Consider the following 22,322-nt stretch of genomic DNA (forward strand, 5'->3'; position numbering starts at 1 on the left):
CAATTTAACCAATAATTGCCATCAATCAGCCCATTTTGTCGGTAAATCGGGAGACCAATCATTGCTAATTTATCGTCCCCAATCAGCCCGTTTTGTCGGTCGGGGAGACCAATCATCGCTAATTCATCGTCCCCAGCCCGCTTCGTCGGTAAATCGGGGGAGACCAATCATTGCTAACTCATCGTCCCCAATCAGGAGACGGTAAATCGGGAGACCAATCATTGCTAATTTATCGTCCCCAATCAGCCCGCTCTGTCGGTAAATCGGGAGACCAATCATCGCTAATTCATCGTCCCCAATCAGCCCGTTTCGTCGGTAAATCGGGAGACCAATCATTGCTAAATTCATCGTCCCCAATCAGCTTATCCGCTTCGTCGGTAAATCGGGAGACCAATCATTGCTAATTTATCGTCCCCAATCAGCCCATTTCGTCGGTAAATCGGGAGACCAATCATCGCTAATTCATCGTCCCCAATCAGCCCGTTTCGTCGGTAAATCGGGGTAATCATCGTGGGGAGACCAATCATCGCTAATGTGAAGGAGACCAATCATTGCTAATTCATCGTCCCCAATCAGCCCGCTTCGTCGGTAAATCGGGAGACCAATCATTGCTAATTCATCGTCCCCAATCAGCCCGCTTCGTCGGTAAATCGGGAGACCAATCATTGCTAATTCATCGTCCCCAATCAGCCCGCTTCGTCGGTAAATCGGGAGACCAATCATTGCTAATTCATCGTCCCCAATCAGCCCGTTTTGTCGGTAAACGAGACCGGTATCGTCCCCCAAAGCCCGCTTCGGGAGACCAATCATTGCTAATTCATCGTCCCCAATCAGCCCGCTTCGTCGGTAAATCGGGAGACCAATTTGCTAATTCATCGTCCCCAATCAACGGGGGAGACCAATCATCGCTAATTCATCGTCCCCAATCAGCCCGCTTCGTCGGTAAAATTGGAGACCAATCATTAATCATTGTCCCCTAATTCATCGTCCCGGTAAATCAGCCCGCAATCAGCCCGTCGGTAAATCGGGAGACCAATCATTGCTAACTCATCGTCCCCAATCAGCCCGCTCCATCGGTAAAATCGGGGAGACCAATCATTGCTATTCATCGTCCCCAATCCGACAATTTATTTCGTCGGTAAATCGAGAGACCAATCATTGCTAATCCATCGTCCCCCAATCAGCCCCGTCGGTAAAATCGGGAGACCAATCATTGCTAATCCATCGTCCCCAATCAGCCCGCTTCCGTCGGAAAAGCTCAGGGAGACCATTCATACGTCCTTTGGAAAAGGGTCCAAGATTCCCACAGCTCTGGGAAATTAATTCTGTGTGTTACTAGCGTCCTCTCCCGCCTGCAAAATGTCGACACGGTCTCAGCAGAGCGAGGATTTCAAGTTCTTCATGTCCTCAGGGAAGGAACTCGGCCTTTCCGGGAGAGAACTAAGAGACTGGGTACAGGAGAGGATGGACGCCATACAGGCAGAAAGACAGGCTCAGGAGAGACAAGTAGAAGCAGAAAGACAGGCTCAGGAGAGACGAGAACATGGCAGCAGGAAACCAGAAGCAGAGAGGCTGGCTCAGGAAGACGGGAAAGCAGAGAGACAGGAACGGGAGGCAGAAAGACTGGCTCAGGAGAAGAAGCAGAGAGACAGAATCATTGGAGGCAGAAAGACTAGCCCAGGAGAAAGACGCAGCAGAAAGACTCAGCCCAGGAGAAACGAGACAGCAGAAAGACTGGCCCAGGAGAAACGAGAAGAAGCCAAGAGGGAAGAAAGGGACAAGCAGCGTGCCCATGAACTCGCAATGCTGCAACAGAGTGGCCCTTCGCCTCCACCTGCCCCCCAGGGAATGAGTGCCTTCAGCCAGGCTATCGCCTGCATGCCAAAGTGGACGGAGGCCGAGCCCGAGGTGTGGCTCGACAGCGCCGAGACAGTGTTAAAGGCCTGCCCCTGAGTGCCGCAGAACTCTCCCTGGTGTTGGGCAAGTTCTTGGAGGGGAAGGCCCTGATTGCCTACAGGGCCTCCCGCCGGAGGAGCAGGAAAATTGGGAGGTCGACGCCAGACTATTGCCAAGGCGCACGAGATAACCCTTGAACGCTGGAGGAGGCGGCGCGGGCTAGTGAAGGAGGCCAATCAAACCTGGGCAGACTGGGCCTACAAGTCCGAGCGTGCCCGTGCCAAATGGTTCGAGTCCGTGGGGTTACGACCCTCAACGATGCCATCGAACAAATAAAAATAGAGAACTTCCTACTCTACACTTAGCCGGCCCTCGCCACGACACCCATCGCCGAGCTCCCTGAAGGAGCCCCCACCTTAGCTGATTGCTGCCGATATTAGAAACCGGATCTATGGGACACCCATCACCCCAGGAGAGCTCGCCTGCAGCGACCAAAATTACGCCACCCGTCTCCCCACCTGCCGGGATTCGGGTCGACCCCTCCGCCGAAGAATGGGCAATCACAGAAGCCCGTCAGTGGTGTGCGGGTGGTTGGAATCCATCAAAAAGACCTCGGGCATTCCCCCAAGCTTGGAGCAATGCCGTCAGGTGAAAAACCCGCGTCATCCTCGATTCTCTGGATAAATGGGGACAGCTAAGATAAGTCACTACGACAACTCGCCGGGAGAGAGAGCACCTCTGGGCGCCCTTCTGGGTCAGGACTGCCGGGGCAGTGTGGAAGAGATTTCAGCCAAACCAGGATTTGCAAGTGCAAGGTTTATGGCCACTCTTCCTCATGGGCAAAATGCCTAGAAATGGAATAAGGCAGGAACTCCCAGGCGTCCTCATGCCCTGGCAGTACTTGTGGAATCCCGAGTCCTTCGCCAGGAGGGCCCTCCTGCCATGAGGGTCCCATCTAACAAGAACCATGTGGCACCTGGCCTGGCCTGTGGAGGTAAATACTCAGCACGCCAGGTCAAGGCATTTGACGACTCTGGCGCGCAAATTTACCCTCATAAGGCAAGGGACAAAGTTCCCTCACCCGATATCCCGAGCTATAATTGAGCTCGAATGCCGCAAGCCCTCAGTTCTTCACCATTGAGGGCATAAACGATTTTTAAAATGATCCTCAGCCCGGGTCAAACATTTCACGGTCCAACTGAGGGTCACCCGACCCCAGGAAACAGAGGGCCAGGACCCTTCGTCTCCCCTCTGAAACCACAGCGCCCAACACATTCCAGGAGGCCCCCTATGACGTCCTCCTGGGCCAAGACTTTACGTCCCATTTCAAGCCACCACCATTCCGGGGTCCCCATTCCCCAATAAATCATCCAAATCTCCGAGTCCAGTGCCCTTTGGCTCCCATATAAATTTATTCCAGTTTACAGCCATCCCCAGTGCGAGGCCTCAGCCAGATCTCCTTCAGGAGAATCTCGGCCTTCAACCTACGCCACCACCCCTCTGCCAGTGCGGACCCTTCGGCGCACTGAGCAGTGCCAGGGTCAACCTGAGAAGGCTCTAGGATCGAGGACCAAGTCAAGTCCAGACAGACGAGACCACCACCACATCGCCACCAGCGCCAGTGCCAATGTCAGCTTGCCTGAGCTGGTCACGCCCTATCAAGCAAGTGGAGACCCGCCCCCTCCGGCGGAGGAGTCCCCTCTCTCTCACACCAATGCCAGTGCACGGCCAGATTCCTGTTTCCAGAGTCATGAATAAAATCTGCCCCGCCTTCCTGGGCCGATGAACTCTGCGATTAACGGCGCTAATCTGGTTAATCGGGGTTGGGGAGTCCGAGATGGCGGGCGCTTGGCAACAAAAAATTCCTCCAAGGGTCAGGATTGCTTTATTCATGGCAAGCAGCTGACCCCAGATGGCACCCCTTGCCGCCTTTTCCGTTTGGCACGGATGAGTCAGAAGGGCCTCCGATTCCCCGGCCAGGACAACGGTCCGTTGAAGGAGGAGAGGTTCCAGGAGAAAAGAGCGGCAGGCGGAGTTACCACGGGTGTGGGCGATCGCAGGTAGTCCACAAGGAGCCCCAAAGCTTCTGGCCCCTGTGCAAACTGACATCATTTGGCATAGGGGCCCCCTTCTTCATCTTTTGAACGTCTTGGCACCTTTCATCCAGGAGAGGATGCCAAGGCCTTCCATATCTTCTTCCTTTCCTTTGGAATTTCTATCCCTCATCCTTCTCTATCGATCTTTCCTTCACACTTTCCCTTACTTACCACCGCAAGCGGCAGTTAACATATGGGATATCATCCCCTTTTAAAATGCACTAATTATTTTATTTTGAAGCAGTAAGAGAGACAGAGTGGGAAGTGGCACGCCCTTACGCCCGTCCTTTGGCACAAGGCAGGCGTGTCAACTCTTCCTGAAGGGGTCGCGCCCTTTGGGTTTCTTTTCCCCGCCCTTGGGCTGAGAGTTAGCTCTGACCGTGTCTGTTGGCGACGGAAGTTAGATAAAGAAGTAAATCATAAATACCTCACTCTGTTATCCTTTATTTTCTACGTATATTATTTACTTTTTGCATTTAATCTTTTTTTTTTTTTTACGAATCTTGAGTCACAAGACTCCTGCCCTTACGAATTTTAACGTTGCCTTTTTAATTACCAACGGTGCGGCCTGCCCTTTAGTATGAAGTAATATCCTTCGTTGTTGTTCTGTGTAGTTTCCTTTTTTTTATTTACATTTTTTTTTGTTGAGTTATTCCTGTGGAGAATGTTAGCCTTGTCCATTTTCCCTTCATTTGTTTATCCTCCCATTTATAAGTCGAGTAGTCTATTTATAGCTTACACCCGAGTTGTAAGCTGCAGACGTAAAAATTTAGCGTCATTTAAGTTGGCGAGTTAAAACCCGCGAATAATCTCTTTGCCTCACAGCTGTCAAGTTCTTGTCCCTTCAGATTAGCGTTCGTGGGAAATATTAGTTATGCTCGTCGAGCTTGTGAACAATTGGAGGTCGATTGAAAAGAAGAATTGAATTCTATTATTACAATTTTGGTAAAGGGGATATTATTTAATACCTACAATGTATTGTCACGAATGCCACGCCTCTTCAAGGCACAACTAATAGCATGCCTGTAATTCCAGGATAGCATTAAGGAATCAGTGGGTTTACATTTGTTTCCTTTTAAATTCTGCCTTGTATGTTTTATTTTGTTGTTGTTATTTTGAAATTTTGAAGTGTTCTTTGTTTATTTTCTTTTGAGCGCCTTATTACCCCAGTAAAGTAAATCGAATAAAGAATGGGTAGAAACAGTACTTAGAAGTATTTGAGCAATAATTAATTTGCAAACAAGTTCACCCTTTTATTGTATATTCTAAATTGCACTCTGCTCCTAAAGTAAACCTTCAGTTTGTTATTGATTAGTGTGGCATCAGAGTTTTACAAATAAAGTAAAGTAAAGGTTGTAGCAAAGCAAAAGATAGAATAAAGTCGAACGTTTTCTTCGCTCATTTTTGTTTTTGTCAATATTCGCACCCTGTTTATAGGTGTGAATATTATCTTGCCAGGGAGCTGTAAAGAGTAGTGCCAAAATACGCTAGGAAACTGTTCTCCTTTCCTGCTTTGGGTTGGTTTGAACCTTTGAAGGTCGGGGTATAGGGGCTCAGAGAATATAATAGTTTGGGGACAGTAACCTGGCTTTGCACTGTTTTCTTTGGTACAGGGAAAGACATCGTCCCCCCCCTACCCCTGTCCAGAAGCAATAAAAGGTCAGGGCCAGGACAGCTCGCTCTCACACGCGGTCGCTAGTTTAAGCCAAGCAGTCACGTCTCTGCAGGCCTTGCCCCTGCCCTCCTCTTCCGCTCGCCGCCACGTGGATCCCATCGCCGCCCTGTGTGCCCCGTGTTCCATTCCACGTGGCCTTAGAAGACTGCAAGGGGGATTGCAAGTCTCCCAAACGCGAGCTGACATTAAACGGCGGCCTTTTCATCATCCCAAGGGCGCCCTTTTCCGCCCCAATCTACGACTTGAAGAAATACCTTGGAGAGGGAGGCTACCATTTGTCCACGCTCCCACACGTGGTTCTCGGCAGAAGACGTCGTCAGCCCTACGCCCCTACAAATGTGGTAATGTACCCAAAACGAGTTGCTAGTCACGATTACTTAGCCCTTTTGCATTTATTAATCTCTGGGCCTATAACTTTGTGTTCCCTGATATTCCTTGGTTCAAGCCAGGCCCACGTGTTCACAGCTTCTTTCCTCTGAGTCACAAGTAACGCCTCGGGAGTCCTTGGCGCCTTCAGTGCACCCCGAGTAATTCAATCCCCAAATTCCAGCATTAGATGTGTAACGTGGGTCCAAATATCGTTTCAGAAAGACGCCTGTAGCAGAATTATCCTTGGTCCGTGTTCCTGGCATTCCCAAGCTCCCCGCTTCGGGAGGACTTCTGCTATCAAATATAACTATTTTATATCCACGGCAGTAATTTACCGTGTACTTCTTTTTTTTTTCAGTTAATTTTCCTTTTGACCTTGTGTGCTATCAAATATAACTATTTTTATATCCACGTGTTTCACATTCTTTTGTCACTTCCCCTAGTGAAGAGCCTGGAATTTCGGACTGTGCTGAATTCCCAGTTTCATTCTCCGTGTACTTCTTTTTTTTGTTTGTGTAATGTCTTCTGTAAATTTTTTGTAAAGTAATAATTTGAGTCATAATATCCACCTGCACCAGGAAACATATAAAATCATCGGCAGTATTAATTCTTTTATTTTTGGCACCCCAGTGCAGTCGAATTCATCATTCTTTTGTCTATTTTCATTACTGGCGTATAATGTGCATATATATCTCATTTCAGAGGATCCTATTTCGTGGAAAATTTCGGACTGTGGCTGGAATTAGTTTCATTCAATCTATGAGTTCCTCTATTTATACTAATATATATATAAATACACTACTTTAAATGTGCCCACGTGTTTTACGTAATATGGATCAGTAACCAGAGCCCTATGCTCATATGAAATTCTCCTTTGTTTTCCTCTTTTTACGTTTTCCGTATGATAGACAGTCAGAATCACAAGGCTGTTCATTACCTTAAATTGTTGCTACCTGTATACGGAGCATATAAACTAAATAAAAAAACGTACATATATATATATATATATATATATATATTATATATATATATATATATAGCAATATATTTGATATATATATATATATATATATATATATATATATATCATAGTTTAATGTATGTGAAAAAGCTGATCGGCTCCATCGATCATAACCGCTCATGACGTGCGCAGAGCTCTAAAGCTTGGCAGGACCGAATGGTTGCTATCCAACAACCATAACACAAAAGCATGATGTAAGCTGTTACCATGGTCTATCCATTCCATTTTAGGAACAACCATTCCCGTCAGCGTAACATAAATCAAAACAGATAAAAGCGGGGCACCTGCAGCTACTGGAGGAATCCTTTGCCCGTCCAATGCTTCTGCTACCCTACTTTTTTGCTGGGAGATACTTTTTAGCCTTTTGCATAGTCATCCACAAAAACCTAGGCGCTCTTTTCTTTCAAACTTGACGTATTTGTTTCTCTCTCTTAGCGCAAAGCATCACAAGGACATGTTACAAACGACTAGCTTTAAAAAGGAAACGTATGCTGGTCGATAAGACGTAAGAATGCAAAAAATATATTCAGACAATTTCTACTATTTCTTGCACATACATCATAGGATATTTAGTATCGAGTCAAGCTTAATCTAAGTTATAGGTTTTAATTAAATGTTAACTGTTTTTTAAGTTGATATGAATATATTATCAATATATACGCAGCAATAATTATGATCAGCAAAAATTTATAGGGTGATTTATCTATTGGTTACACAGTCTATCTATGCTGACTGAAGTTTTTTCAGAACAAATTCTTATTTCAAACCGTTTCGAATAAGGCAATAAAAACTAGTGCTAGTCCTCAGTGTGAACTGGCCATAGGAAAAGTATGTGGGGAATATAATGGAGATACTCACTTTCTTAAAGTAAATTCAATCAAAATTTCGATTCACAATCGCCCCAACTTTAAGAAAAAAAAAGCAAAAAAATGGGTTAAAAATAAGCTAAAGTTTTCAGATAGGGCAGTCAAAAGTTTTGATGGGTTCCTAAAATTGTCCGGGGAAAACAATCTCTGGGAAACATTTTCATTAAAGTTGTTTATAAAGTTCGAAATATGGACGAAAAGTTTAGAATACAAAGAAGATATACAGATTACTATCGTTACGTTTAGACTGGAGTCTAACTCTTTTAATGTTGAATAAAAAAAATTACAATAAAGAAAGAAGGAAACAAAATATATAAGCCAGTGTTTAAAACATGGAAGCGTTTTAAGAAAAACATATGCAAATGGTAAAACTAATTGAAAATGCCTGGGAGTGGGGAGGGACTGATATTGGGACAGATTCCTTAAATTACATTCAGTAGCAAACTCTGTGTAAAGCAGGAAAGAAAGGATAGGTTTTATTTACGTGGTAACTTGGAACAGCGTCTTATTCTCAGTCTTATGAAAATAACTAAGGCGAAATGAGCTGACCGGTTAACCTTTAACTCGTTCATTAGTAAAGAGGAGACTTGGTTATTTTTTTATCATCGTGTTAATATTTAGCCTGAACTGCAATAATTAGTACTGATTCAGCAACCTTGTTTATAGTTGCTTCAGCATTTGTTTATTTTCATATATATATATATATATATATATATATTTTATAAATATTACTGCTGTTCGCCCTCGATGTATTAGGGTGTAGGAATATTAGTCCAATTGACCTCGACAGAGAACATCTCTGCCCGCCGGCAGGGCAGGCAATTTAAAAATAACAATCACCGCCGTAGACAAATGGAATAGGCTGGAAAGTTTGTAAACAAAATATGTTAGCATTAGGGACCTAAGCCTCAGAGAGGGTTTCGCTCAATGACCCTAGTTATGGTGGCCCTAAGCTTTATTCTATGCATTCGACGATGCCTTTGTCAAGGTCGGATTGCCCGGGGCTGGTATAAGCCCTCTGGAAGAACGAAGCGAGGTCCTCAGTGAGAGAGATCCCAGCGGTCACGGGAACCAGGGTGACGCTGCGCGCCATGCGAACGATATTCTTTGTTTTATTACTTTTCTCCTACGTCTATCTTAATTAGTGAATGGGAAGACTGCCAGAATACGACTCCTGAGGTCCCTCGTTTGCGCAGCGACTCGACATTCACGGTAAGTCCGATTCTTGTTGAAGCTTCGTCGCCGATTGACTAGTACTTTTCTGTATTTCACATTTTTCTTTGTTTTCTTCCTTCAGCCACCACTTAGGGTATATGTGTTTACAAAGTCTAGATTAAGCCTAATTATTTTATTGTTAGCTTCAACCCCATTATTCCAGTAAAATACCTAGGATTTAGGGTAAGCAAAATCAGGTTAAATCTCGATGCTTTTGTATGCCTCGCGTCCGAATGTTTGGAAGAACTGTTGCGTTTAAAATCAAATTCATCTCAAATATTCTTTGTTAAGGTTAATAACCCTTAACTGGCGACCTTTGGCTAATTAACGTCTGTCTTTGAGGTTAACTTTTGGCTTCAAGTGACAGGTTACGTGTAATCTTGGTTTGCAGGGCCGTAATTTTACGTAAATTGAATAATACATGATCAACCAAGACCCATCACACGTAACATTGGCGACCTTTGCGTAGAATCTAAAGTACATTTTAGAGAAAGAATCTGGAGAAAAGGAAATTAAAATTACATTAATTCCAAAAAATAGAAGTCAGATATCGAACTCCATTTCATTCTTCCAAACAAGGAACGAGGCATAATAATAAGCAGTAAAGAGAATAGTTAGTAACAAGTGTAGCGAGAATTAGCGTAGGAAAGGGTGCGACTCGAGAGCAGAGCGAATCACAATTTGTGTCGTTTAAGAAAGGGCATTTACCGTGTTCGGACCGTGTGAGAAGTCGTTCAAGTAACGAATCCTAAGGCCGAGAAAAGCGGAGCCTGTTTCATGTACACAAAGTAATTTAGAAATCGCGTCGGCAATTCCGATCGTTATTGTTTGCATATAGCGGAATCATTCAAAAAACCGTGTCAGTGAAGTAGCAAACGAACTGAAATAGTAATTTTACAATAAAAGGTACATTTTCAACAACGTAAATTTACGCAGGCAAGCGAGCATTTCTCTTTTTCATTCTTTTGTTTAATGTCCGGGTGAGAATACGATAACAAAAGACACAAAGTTGTTTGGTAATTTCGTTTTCCATCCGTAACGTAAAAACACTATGCATGATTGGTATATTTAAAGTAAAATCTGGATACCTGCATTTGTTTCGTTCGTTGTTTGAATTTGTGCTAAAAGAAAATACCGCGCATCTTGATTCTCTGCGGATTGTTTTGAAATTGTTCGAACTGTTTGTGAGAGAACGGCCATTTTGGGGTTTCCTTCGCCAGCCGAGGTTGTTTTGAAATTTAGGCCTAACGGGATTTGGCCGCCATCTCAAAGACCTTGTTATTGTGACTGTTGCCCCTGACTCCGAGACACTCTGGGGGCATTTCTTTTTTTTTTTTTTTTGCTTTTCGTAGCGGACCCACCTCGCAATATCTTAGCTAGAAAAAAAAAAAAAAAGATAATTTAGGCAGGGAAAGATAGGCCTTAGTTAGGAGTAATACCATAACAAGTTCCTATACGAATACCTACTATAAAAATCATATAAAAAGAAAATTTAAAATTTTACGATAAACTTTTGTGACGTCGGCTCCCAGGAAAATTAAGATAATAAAGTAATCCCTAAGGAAGCCAAGACGACGCATCTATATCATTTTATTAAGATCCATGCCATTGTGCATGTATAAAATCTTTGTTTACATGTTCTCAAGCAGCAAGAAATTCGCTGATTGAAAATCTCTCTCTCTCTCTCTCTCTCTCTCTCTCTCTCTCTCTCTCTCTCTCTCTCTCTCTCGTCATTCAAGTAAGCATTCCTAACCTAAGTGTACGTGACCCTCTTCAAAGAAAGAACGGCCGACACTAGGCTAATTAATTCGAATACTTAAACCAAATAAAAGAAACACCTCTGTCCCACAATAGATGAGGACAAGTTAAGAGTAATTACAATACAGTGATAAACTGTCGGTCACGAGTGAGGCCTGCTATCCAGACCGAAGCAAACAGTAGTTTTCACCCTCTGAAAAAAGAAGGGGCCAGCCGTTGCCGGTACTGGGACCAGCCACTCACGAGGATCTTTAAGAAAAAAAAAAAAAAAAACCCAAATTCACTTTATTCCACAGTGCCAATAATTTGCAGCACTCATCACTTGAATAGCTTACTTCTCTCTCTCTCTCTCTCTCTCTCTCTCTCTTTTACCTTCCCTTTCTCTCTCATTCGATTGTTGCACTCTGCAGGGGGTGTAGAGTGCCTTTCCTCCCATATAGCCTAGTTGGACTCCAGTAGAGGGTCCCTAGGAACACATTGGCACCATAAGTGCCACCAAGCAAGAATCCAGAAAAATAAATAAAACAAAACCAAAAGGGAACACAGAAGAGAAAGTTCTTCTGGAACCTAACCTGCACCAGTGCCTAGGGATACTGAGTGCCACCAGTGTGACCTGTACACGGCACACCCAAAACTACAGTGCCACCTTTTGAAAGGGTGCCACTTCATTGAAGAGACACTTCCTCGCTGCCCAAGTACGCCCACTCGACCCGGTTAGACGCCCTTCCCACCAGAACCATGGCAGCAGAGCATTATAAAACTTTCCTGGGGCTGGGGACGGCGGCAGGTCTCACTGGCTCGGAACTTACTACCTGGGTTAAGGAGCAAGTGGACGACTTGGCCAAGCGGGAGAAGGAAGAAAGACTCGAGCAAAGGAAGTATGAAGCCGAGCAAAGGCAATATGAAGAGGAGTGAAAGAGAAGAAAGAAAGGGAGACAGCATGAGTTAGCCTGCAAGGAAACTGAGTTAGCCCTAAAGGAGAAGGAGCTCGAGCTTGAGAGAGCGAAATGGAGAATGCCGAAGCTATGGCTAGTCATCAAGCCTCCAGTCCTACACCTGCTGCATCAAACGCTCCAATTTCGAGCATCAATTCTCTAGTCCCCAAGTGGACTGAGGACGAGGCCAGAAGCATGGCTGGAGGAGATCGAGGCTCTTTTCGATAACTACAGCACCACGGAGACGGAGAGAGCCTTAATACTAGCCAAGCATATGGAGGGGAAAAGCCAAGGCAGCGCTTCGCTCACTGGAGAAGAGCCAGAGAGGCAACATGGCGGAAGTTCGTAGAGTCATTACAAAGGCCTACGAGATAACCCCAGAAAAATGGAGACAACGGTTCCGAGGTCTTGCCAAGGAAGTCGGCTGGTCTTGGACAGAATGGGCATGTCACAAAACCCAGTCCGGTACGCGCTGGTTCGACTCCTTGGCCTGCACGACGTTTGAGGATCTTTTCAATCGGACCATGCTAGAAGACCTTTTCCAATGTGTGCCTGGGCCCCTTGCGGTATATCTTAACGATAAACAGCCCTCCACACTTATGGAAGCTTGTCGCATGGCTGATTCGTGGGAAACCTTCAATCAGTCGCATAGCACCTCTCAGAAGCGAATCATCCCTCCGGCCTACCTCTCGAACTCCACTCGCCCGAAGAATGGACTGCCTAGCAAGACCCTGTGCAACTATTGCAAGAAGGGGGGCCACGCTGAAGCTGAGTGCCGATACAAACTCGGCACTAATAAGCAGCCTAACCCTACCAGCCAGAACTCCGCTCCCGATTCATCCGCTCAGCCCTCTCCTCCAACAGTTACTGCAGGCCACCGAGCCCATCCAAAAGGCCCGTGCAAATCCTGTGGGGCTGCTAGCCACTACAATGCTGGATCTCGGCCTGTCCACATCATGTCCCCACCACCAAATTTGTCAACCTAATCAGCACTTCATTTTCTGCGGCTGGTCCGCACCGGATCCTTTACCCCGAGAGACTGGAAACCCAGTTCATCTCGGTGGCCCCTCTTCAGAGCACTAGCCTGCCAGTGACCCTTCCGGTCACAGTAGACACTGCGGCAGATATTAGCCTGATCGCCAGGGCCCAAGTGCCAGCCGGTGCTGTGGTTGACGAAGAAACGCGGTGGGAAATGAAGTGGATAGAGGGCCACACCATCACCGTTCCTACTGTCCAACTCCAGGTTATGACACCTTGGGGCACGATACCCCACCGCCGCGGCGTGGTAGGTGGAATTCGGCCCGGAGTGGCCTTCTTGTTGGGTCGGGATCTTCTCTGCGGAAGCCCGTCACCAACGCCACTCCGCAGCCACGTTACCTCCTCCACGGAGGCCCCATCTAAAACTCTCAAAAATGACAAACCTCCACCTTCCGCCCACCAAAGTGGTCCGCGGAAGGGCACCACCCAACCTATTTCAGGCCTAGCCCTCTCCAATCGCGAAGGGCTGGCCCACCAAGAGGTCCTCCCCCTCCGCGAAGAGAGATTCAGGAGGAGCAGTACCGCTGCAGGACGTGCAAGCGGGCAGACCCTCCACAAATTGGGAGGGCTGCCCAAGCAAGCAACGCCCAGCGGATGCCCCCGAACAAAACTCTAGGAGAGGCTACGATCTCCTGCTGGGGCAGGAATCTCTGCCGCAGCCAAACCCAAGTCGTCCGAGAGGTATTGCACCTCGGACCCCTTGTCAGGCATGCCTGACCCTCAACTGCTGCCAGTGCCACTTGCGAGCACTGAGCAGTGCCAGACTCCGTCCGCCACGGACGTTGAGCTACCAGTGGAAAAGGCCCCTATGCCGGGTCTAAATCATGAGGTGAATCCTCCTCCGGGAGATTTAGGATTCCCCATGCAGTTGATCATCGCGACTGGAGAGCCTCCAGCACCCGAAACTTCTTCTTTGCAAGATTCTTCTTTGCAAAATTTGACTCAGGGGATGAACCCTGGAGGATCGAAATGGTACCCCTTCCTTGGAAGACCAGGAACTGGCATCCTCGGACGCAGAAGTCGAGATCGCTCTCGCTCCGGTTGTCGCAGCAGCCGGAGTAGGGAGTCCTCCCGCAGCTTTGCAGTTGCCCTGACTTCGCGCCCGCTAGCCCTTCTGGCCTGTCCCCGGAGTTGGTGCTCTCATCACCTGCTAGGCCAGCTACTGATAGGCCTTGGAGGAAACCGAAGAAGAAGAAGAAGGGGCGGAAGAGAGCCCAGTAGTTGCCGAGCTATAAGCTCATCCTGGCACTAGTGCCCTCTCGGCACAGTGCCCTAACATCTAAGAGTGATCCTGGCCCCTTGCCCAGAGAAGGTAGCCAGTGTGATCTCTTCCTTTTATTTGTACCTAGCCTAGGCCACCTTAAAGTACAGTACATCAATTTAGTAGCCTTGTTCCTTCCACTTACCACCGAGCCCAGTAATCATGTAAGTAGCCTAACTAATTTCAGTAATCTTAACTATTGTGAAACGAGCCACGATGCTCGTGACACGCATGGCCTAAGACCTCAGTGAGGCACCCATTTATCATATGAGGCAACCCTCATGAATTAACTAGTAAATTTTAATTGTATTAAACATAAACCATGTTGTAATTTAGTTAGAATATTAACTCTTATGTTGGTGCTATGGTCGGGTTAGGGTTAGGTTAGGCTAGGGGAATATCATAGAATGTACCACTAGGCTAGGTCTAAAACACATCTTGATTGTAGGAGGTAGCCTATAATAACCGTGAGCACCTTCCAGTACTATTAGAATTAGGTAAAGTAGTGAATATAGCTCATATCCTATCTAGGGTTAGGTAGTTCTGTAGCTAGGTAGGCTAACCAGGACTAATCTGCTCAGGGAAGGAGAGTAACCTACGAGAGGCGAACAGCTTGCTTAGTATAGACCTTCACGCCCGAAAAGGGAGTGAAGGCCCTCAAGGGGAGCTTTTATAAATATTACTGCTGTTCGCCCTCGATGTATTTAGGTGTAGGAATATTGGTCCAATTGACCTCGACAGAGAACATCTCTGCCCGTCGGCAGGGTAGGCAATTTAAAAATAACAATCACCATTTAGACAAATTTAACCGCATAGGCTGGAAAGTTTGTAAACAAAATATGTTAGGGCATTAGGGACCTAAGCCTCAGAGAGGGTTTACGCTCAATGACCCCTAGTTATGGTGGCCCTTAAGCTTTATTCTATGCATTCGACGATGCCTTTGTCAAGGTCGGATTGCCCGGGCGTATAAGCCCTCTGGAAGAAAGCGGAGTCGGGTCAGTGAGAGAGATCCCAGCGGTCACGGAACCAGGGTGACGCTGCGTGCGTGCCCGAACGATATTTCTTTATTACTTTCTCCTACGTCTATCTTAATTAGTGAATTGGGAAGACTGCCAGAATACGACTCCTGAGGTCCTTCGTTTGCGCAGCGCGACTCGACATTCACGGTAAGTCCGATTCTTGTTGAAGCTTCGTCGATTGACTAGTACTTTTCTGTATTTCACATTTTTCTTTGTTTTCTTCCTTCAGCCACCACTTAGGGTATATGTGTTTACAAAGTCTAGATTAAGCCTAATTATTTTATTGTTAGCTTCAACCCCATTATTCCAGTAAAATACCTAGGATTTAGGTAAGCAAAATCAGGTTAAATCTCGATGCTTTTGTATGCCTCGCGTCCGAATGTTTGGAAGAACTGCGTTGCGTTTAAAATCAAATTCATCTCAAATATTCTTTGTTAAGGTTAATAACCCTTAACTGGCGACCTTTGGCTAATTAACGTCTGTCTTTGAGGTTAACTTTTGGCTTCAAGTGACAGGTTACGTGTAATCTTGGTTTGCAGGGCCGTAAAAAATTACGTAAATTGAATAATACATGATCAACCAAGACCATCACACGTAACAATATATATATATATATATATATATATATATATATATATATATATATATATATATATATATATATATATATATATATATATATATAAAAATCGTTTATAAATGATGTTGCCTCGAATAAAAACAGAAAACGCCATAAATATACATTCCAATAAAATGAATATGGATGAATTCCAAGTTTGAAACCTAAAAAACTACTCAACTATACATATGAATAAAGAAAGCTCATCAAAAATACGTCAGTCCAATAATAAGTTTTTACGACTCACCTTATAAAAATAATGCTTTCTATTACTTCCTGAATTATAACTCTATTCATCTCACATTTCCTAACGTAGGTTCTAAATTATACACACTTTGACCTTTCGCAATCCCTTCTTGCCGCACGAACAAAACAAAACCTCAAAAACTCTGATCCACTTTTCCACCAAAGCTAACCTTTATATACTGTCGAAGAATCGGTTCGACTTTTGCTTCTATATCCTTAGCAAATAATAATTAATTGGAAAAGCTTTTACCTTTTATTTTCTCAGTTGCATTGAGCATCGATAAGGCAAGGAAACTGTATCTTCCTAAAACAAATAACCCAAAGGCTTAAACATTAATTATAGACAATTATATTTCAAATCACATGGGTTCTACACAAACTAAGAGCTTTACTCAGTATATTCAAATACTCTCTGCCTGGCAAGAGCATCGGTATGCTTTAAAACAGAGTAAAATTAGTTAATAAAAATATATTGCAAAATACCCTTGACTAGCAACGATTCATAAACACTTCTTACAATGGCATCGATAATTAGAAATTATCAGTAATCTGGAAAAAAAAGCCATTGCACCAGAGTCTCGCAACGCATGTTTGTGAACTACGAGTCTTCAGCGATCCAGATGGTTAGAAGTTTCGAAACAACTGCTTAACACTGGGATCCACATATCATGGGAAACTTCATAAATGGGAGATTTACTCAAACTTTAAGAGAAAACTCTACGCGTAGAGTCATTTTAAATTCAAGGGGGAAATCACTTTGATAATATTCGGTCTAAAGTTTTTTTAGTCGTTTGTTTTTCCTTATTCTCCGTAAATAAGATTTTAAAAATGCACATGGATATAAGTTATATATACAATATATATATATATATATATATATATATATATTATATATAAATATATATATATATATATATATATATATATATATATGTATAATTATAAATATATATATATAAAATGAATTATAAATATATAAATATATATATTAATATATATATATATAATCTATATATATTTTGTATCAATAATCACTATGGCACATAAGTACCTTTCTTGACACAACTAATCACAAATTTCAAAGGGGTTCACTTCAACCAAACCTGGAATATCAATAAGAATGATGAAAAGTAATCAAAGGCAATAGTGATAACTTAAAAACTCATTAATCATGTGAAAAATCAAACTGAGTTTATCAAAAGAATTGTGAAGTATCTACAATCAGTCAAGAAATATACTAGGACAAAAGGGCATCACTGCATCAAACAACTTTAACTGTTTTCCTGGTCTTAATTCGTTTCAGCAAAACTAAAGGAACAAAACATGTTTACCACTTTGCCTTATGAACACAATTAATCCTATTCACTGGTGGTCAGTAAATGAAACACTTTTTTTATTTCAAATAAAGAAATTTATTGTTAAATTCAAAATTTATAATTAGAATTCACAATCTGAAAAATTTACTATTACTTGAAAACAACACAAAATTTAATTGATTCTTGAGTTAAGTCACTAAGCAAAATTAAATAATAAAAACTTTAATTTATCAAAAAATTCAGTTAATCAAGCAAAGTTCAAACTATCAAGAATTATTCAATATTTGAAAAGAAAATCTTAATAAATGAAAATTAAATCACGTGTGCAATGTTAAATCATCAAAAAATATTTAAAATGGTAAGTAAATAAATGTTAAATCGCTGATAAAAATCAAGAGATTGCAAACACAAGAGCACACACAATACATAAAAGATTTATCAATAATAATTTCACTTAGGCAAAATTTCTCTCAGTATACATTATTATACCATGGTAATAATGAGTAAAATTCACTTTAGCTTACGCAAGCTTGTGAAAACCTTTGTAAAATCCCAGAATATGCAGCTGATCTTGATTCACAAAACACATTTTTATCAGGTGATGTTACCACCAAATTTTTACACTTTTCCTATACTCAGATCTCAAAAGCTAAGATTAATACCACAAATATTTTACGTTAATAATTACTCTCTTTTGAAGAATGACAGAGAGAGAGAGAGAGAGAGAGAGAGAGAGAGAGAGAGAGAGAAACCAAACTGAACGGTCTCTGATTTAGAAAAATTAACCTGAGGATTCCAGTAGTACATGAAATACTCAAGTGACGTTATTAAGGCATTTTGGGTACGAGATACGAAAGCTCTAGAATAAGGAAGATGACATGATCGATTCAAACAAGAGCTCCAGTGCAATACTTGCCCATATCTCTCAAAAGGGCATACGTGACCAGAGCCATGTATGTCACATACATTGCGAAACCGTCTTCTTCACGTATGGGACAAAGCTTTTACAGAAATCTAACATGATCAAACAGATTTCTACTGGCTAATTGTGACTGGCATGTTTTCAAAACAAAATGGAAAACCCAAGTTGGTTTCCTGAAAGGATCGGCAATTGTTCTCTCGACCTGTCAGGGCTTTATCTTTTGCGATGACAGCTAAGTGAAACAAACCTTCTCCATGACACACATGAAAATTATATATATATATATATATATATAAAATATATATATATATATATATATATATATATATATATATATATATAAATATATATATATATATATATATATATATATATATATATATATATATATATATATATAAATATATATTCATATACCTATATATACACATATACATATGTGAATATACATAATATATACATGTATAAATAAATATATATATATATATATATATATATATATATATATATATATATATATATATAATAAATATAAATATATATCAATAAAAATAGATAAATTAAAAATAAATTAGGCACATCAGTGTTGGACCAGGAAACCAGTAAATCTAACATATTTCGTTATTCCCAACGTTTGCAATAATTTCTCTATCACATCTTCAGGGATAAATGAATAATGAACAGATTACTTAAAAATTACTGTAAAAGCTTTAAAAATCATAAGAAAAATAAACAAAATTAAAATAATATTCATTAAAAATAAATAAATACAATCAACAATAAAAAATAACACAGAACAAAAACCGCTAACCAACCTTTGGTGGTAAAAAGAAGTTGACAGAAATGATTATAGACAGAGTTAACTCCAGGTACAGTTCTTTCAGAGGAGGTTTTTATATTTAACTGGGGACTAGTTGTTTGATAAACAATGAAAAATAAAGTATTGGCAATTCGAGAGAATTTGCTGTTTAATTATTATGCTGGGAAGTCATTTAAATTTAAATATGGGTTTTGTAGATTTTAGAATGAGCTCTGATATTAGAATGTTCTAAAATTGGAGAGCCTACAACCAGTACGAAAATTATCCCTCGATTCCTTTCGATTCTTTTAAAAAGTAATTAAATAAAAAATCCGAATATGTCCCAGATAACAAACATTTAAGAACATATATTTAGATACCACTTCGTTAGAGGATATAAAGGGCATTAATCGATCCTTGTAGATAAAAAACGAACCTTTGTTAGGGGATTTTTGGGAATTAATTTTAAATTAATCACCATAATGCTAATTTGTGGATAATTTAAATAAATCGTTTTCTGAAAAAGTCATCGTAAAAAATGGAAATTTAGGCGTAAAAATTTAATTTAGGTACTGTTGGAGGTTTTGTGACGTTAAATTGTTTATTAAGTAAAAAATTCAAAAATGTTTAAAAAATAAAGTTAAATGGAAAGCAGTTACTCATAAAATATTCTAAGAGGAAATTAATTTCCTGATGAAAGAATACCAGTTCGACCTAATAAAAAAACGCCCTGTGGAGGAATAAAAATAAATTAAGTTTAAAATTATAAAAACAAGAGCTAAAAATAATTACATCCTAAACCAGTAAACGTCTTCTTCCTAAAAACAGAAGTATTAAAAGATATATATATATAATATATATAATATATATATATATATATATATATATATATATATATATTATATATATACATATATACAAGTATATATGTATATTCATATATGTAATACCTAATATATAGGTATATGAATATATGTAGATATATGTATATATAAAACTGTATATGTTATATAATAAAGTAATTATAAATAATATATATATCATATAATATATATATAAATATATATAAATATATATATATTATATAATATATAAATATATATATATATATATCATATATAAATATATATCTAAAAATAAATATATATATATAAATTTTTATATATGATTATACATTTTAACTAGTTATACATATCTTATATTTATATAAAATATCATATAGATTATACGATATATATAAATATATAAATTATATATTTATATATATACACAGCATATATATAATATATAAATATATATATATAAAATATAAATATATATATAATATATAAAAATAAATAAATAAATGTGATTTATATATAAATAAATAAATATCCAATGTTGCAATAACAATAAATAAAAAAGTAAAATTTCTGTCATTTGCAAAAATCTCATTATCCGGAAAAGGAGAAAAACAATGGCTAAAAAGTAAAGTTAAAGGAACATTATCATGAATTCTTAATAAAAAAAAATATTTATATATATTATGGTATATATTTGTATAAAGAAAATATGTATAAAAAATAAATGTATATAGATAAAAATAAATAAAATATAAATATAGATAGAAATCCAATTCATAAATATAAATATATATATATAAAATAAAGCTTATATATTATATATAAATATATATTATTCTAAAATAAATAAATCTTCATAAATCTGAATAAAAAAGGGAAGATAATATATGCCGATGAATACGTTTATTTTTTAAATGGCTTCCCACACGGGTATCAAGTAGGACAGCGGGGTGTTTCTTGAGGATCTGAGAGAGAGAGAGAGAGAGAGAAGAGAGAAATAAGAAAGAGGAGATACAAGAGACTGGAAAAGATTTGGAATCGACAACCCTGCTGGTTATGGCAAAACTGATATAACCTTGCACATTTTCATCACTGGCATAACTTTAGCTGTACCCAGTTATCGTAAATTGGTAAAAGTTAGTTAAGTTAGAGGGAGAAAGTTCAAACACTGCCACAGTAATGTTTTTTTAACACTCATTTAGGGCATTTATCCCATAGGGGTTGCAAAGATATTCGGAAAATTGGCAAAATGAGTTATATGGTTACAGAAGCTTATAACGTCTACATAATATTCCAGAATTATATAAAACGCCATCCCTTTTGTTAGTGGATTAAAATAAATTTAAATAAAAAACGTGTCATCATTATCAACTGCTTCTTAAAAAAAAAAAATGTATATATATATAAATATATATATATATATATATATATATATATATATATATATATATATATATATATATATATATATATATATATATATATATATATATATATATATATCTATATCAATAAATGATATAATTCACTGAACTGAAGACGATGCCCAAACAATTTGATACCCTTGATGGACGTTCACTTCTTCCTGATGAATACCCCCATTACTAAATACTAACATTCCTAACATTCCTGTTTATAATAAAGTCAGTTTGATTACTGAATGCTGAACATTAACGTTCTTAGAAATGGTCTTAAATATTCTTATTTTGCAATAGAGAGATGCGACTATGTCAAAGACATAAGAAGTCTTACACCAGATAGACGTAGAAGCAATGTGATGCGCCCAATGACTCCTGTTTGCAGGTGTGATTATTGATGTAGCCAATGAAATCTTTTATTGGTGTTCCAAACCTCCATCTATTGCAAGAACAATGATGATATATTAGAAGGCTTGGGTTTACTTATGTTCTAATCAGTTTTTTAGTTTTCTGTTAAAGAAAACTATTAAGATGGTTATTTCTTTGTCCGTTCGGATTTTTTCTGTCCACCCTCAGATCTTAAAAACTGCTGAGGCTAGAGGACTGCAAATTGGTATGTTGGTCGTTCAAAATCCAATCAGCAAACATACCAAATTAATCCTCTAGCCTCAGTAGCTTTTATTTTATGAAAGGTTAAAGTTAGCAATGATCGTGCGTCTGGCACCGCTATAGGTGCCAAAAACACAGGCCACCACCGGGCCGTGGCTGAAGGTTTTATGGTCAGCGGCAGAGAGTTTCATGAACCGTGGCTGAGAGTTTCATACAGCATTATACGCTGTCCACCAGAAAGCTAAAAAATGAAGAAACTTCGGCGCATTATTTACTTGTTTTCTTTCGAAGTGATCTTCTTTCAAATGATGTGATTTGGATACACAGTTCCATATTATGTGTGTCCTCATACTACGAGGATAACCATATTCAGTCTTTGGCATAAATCAACCCTTCCATTAT

The sequence above is a fragment of the Macrobrachium rosenbergii genome, chromosome 48, assembly GCF_040412425.1.
Source record: "Macrobrachium rosenbergii isolate ZJJX-2024 chromosome 48, ASM4041242v1, whole genome shotgun sequence".
Lineage (NCBI taxonomy): Eukaryota > Metazoa > Arthropoda > Malacostraca > Decapoda > Palaemonidae > Macrobrachium > Macrobrachium rosenbergii.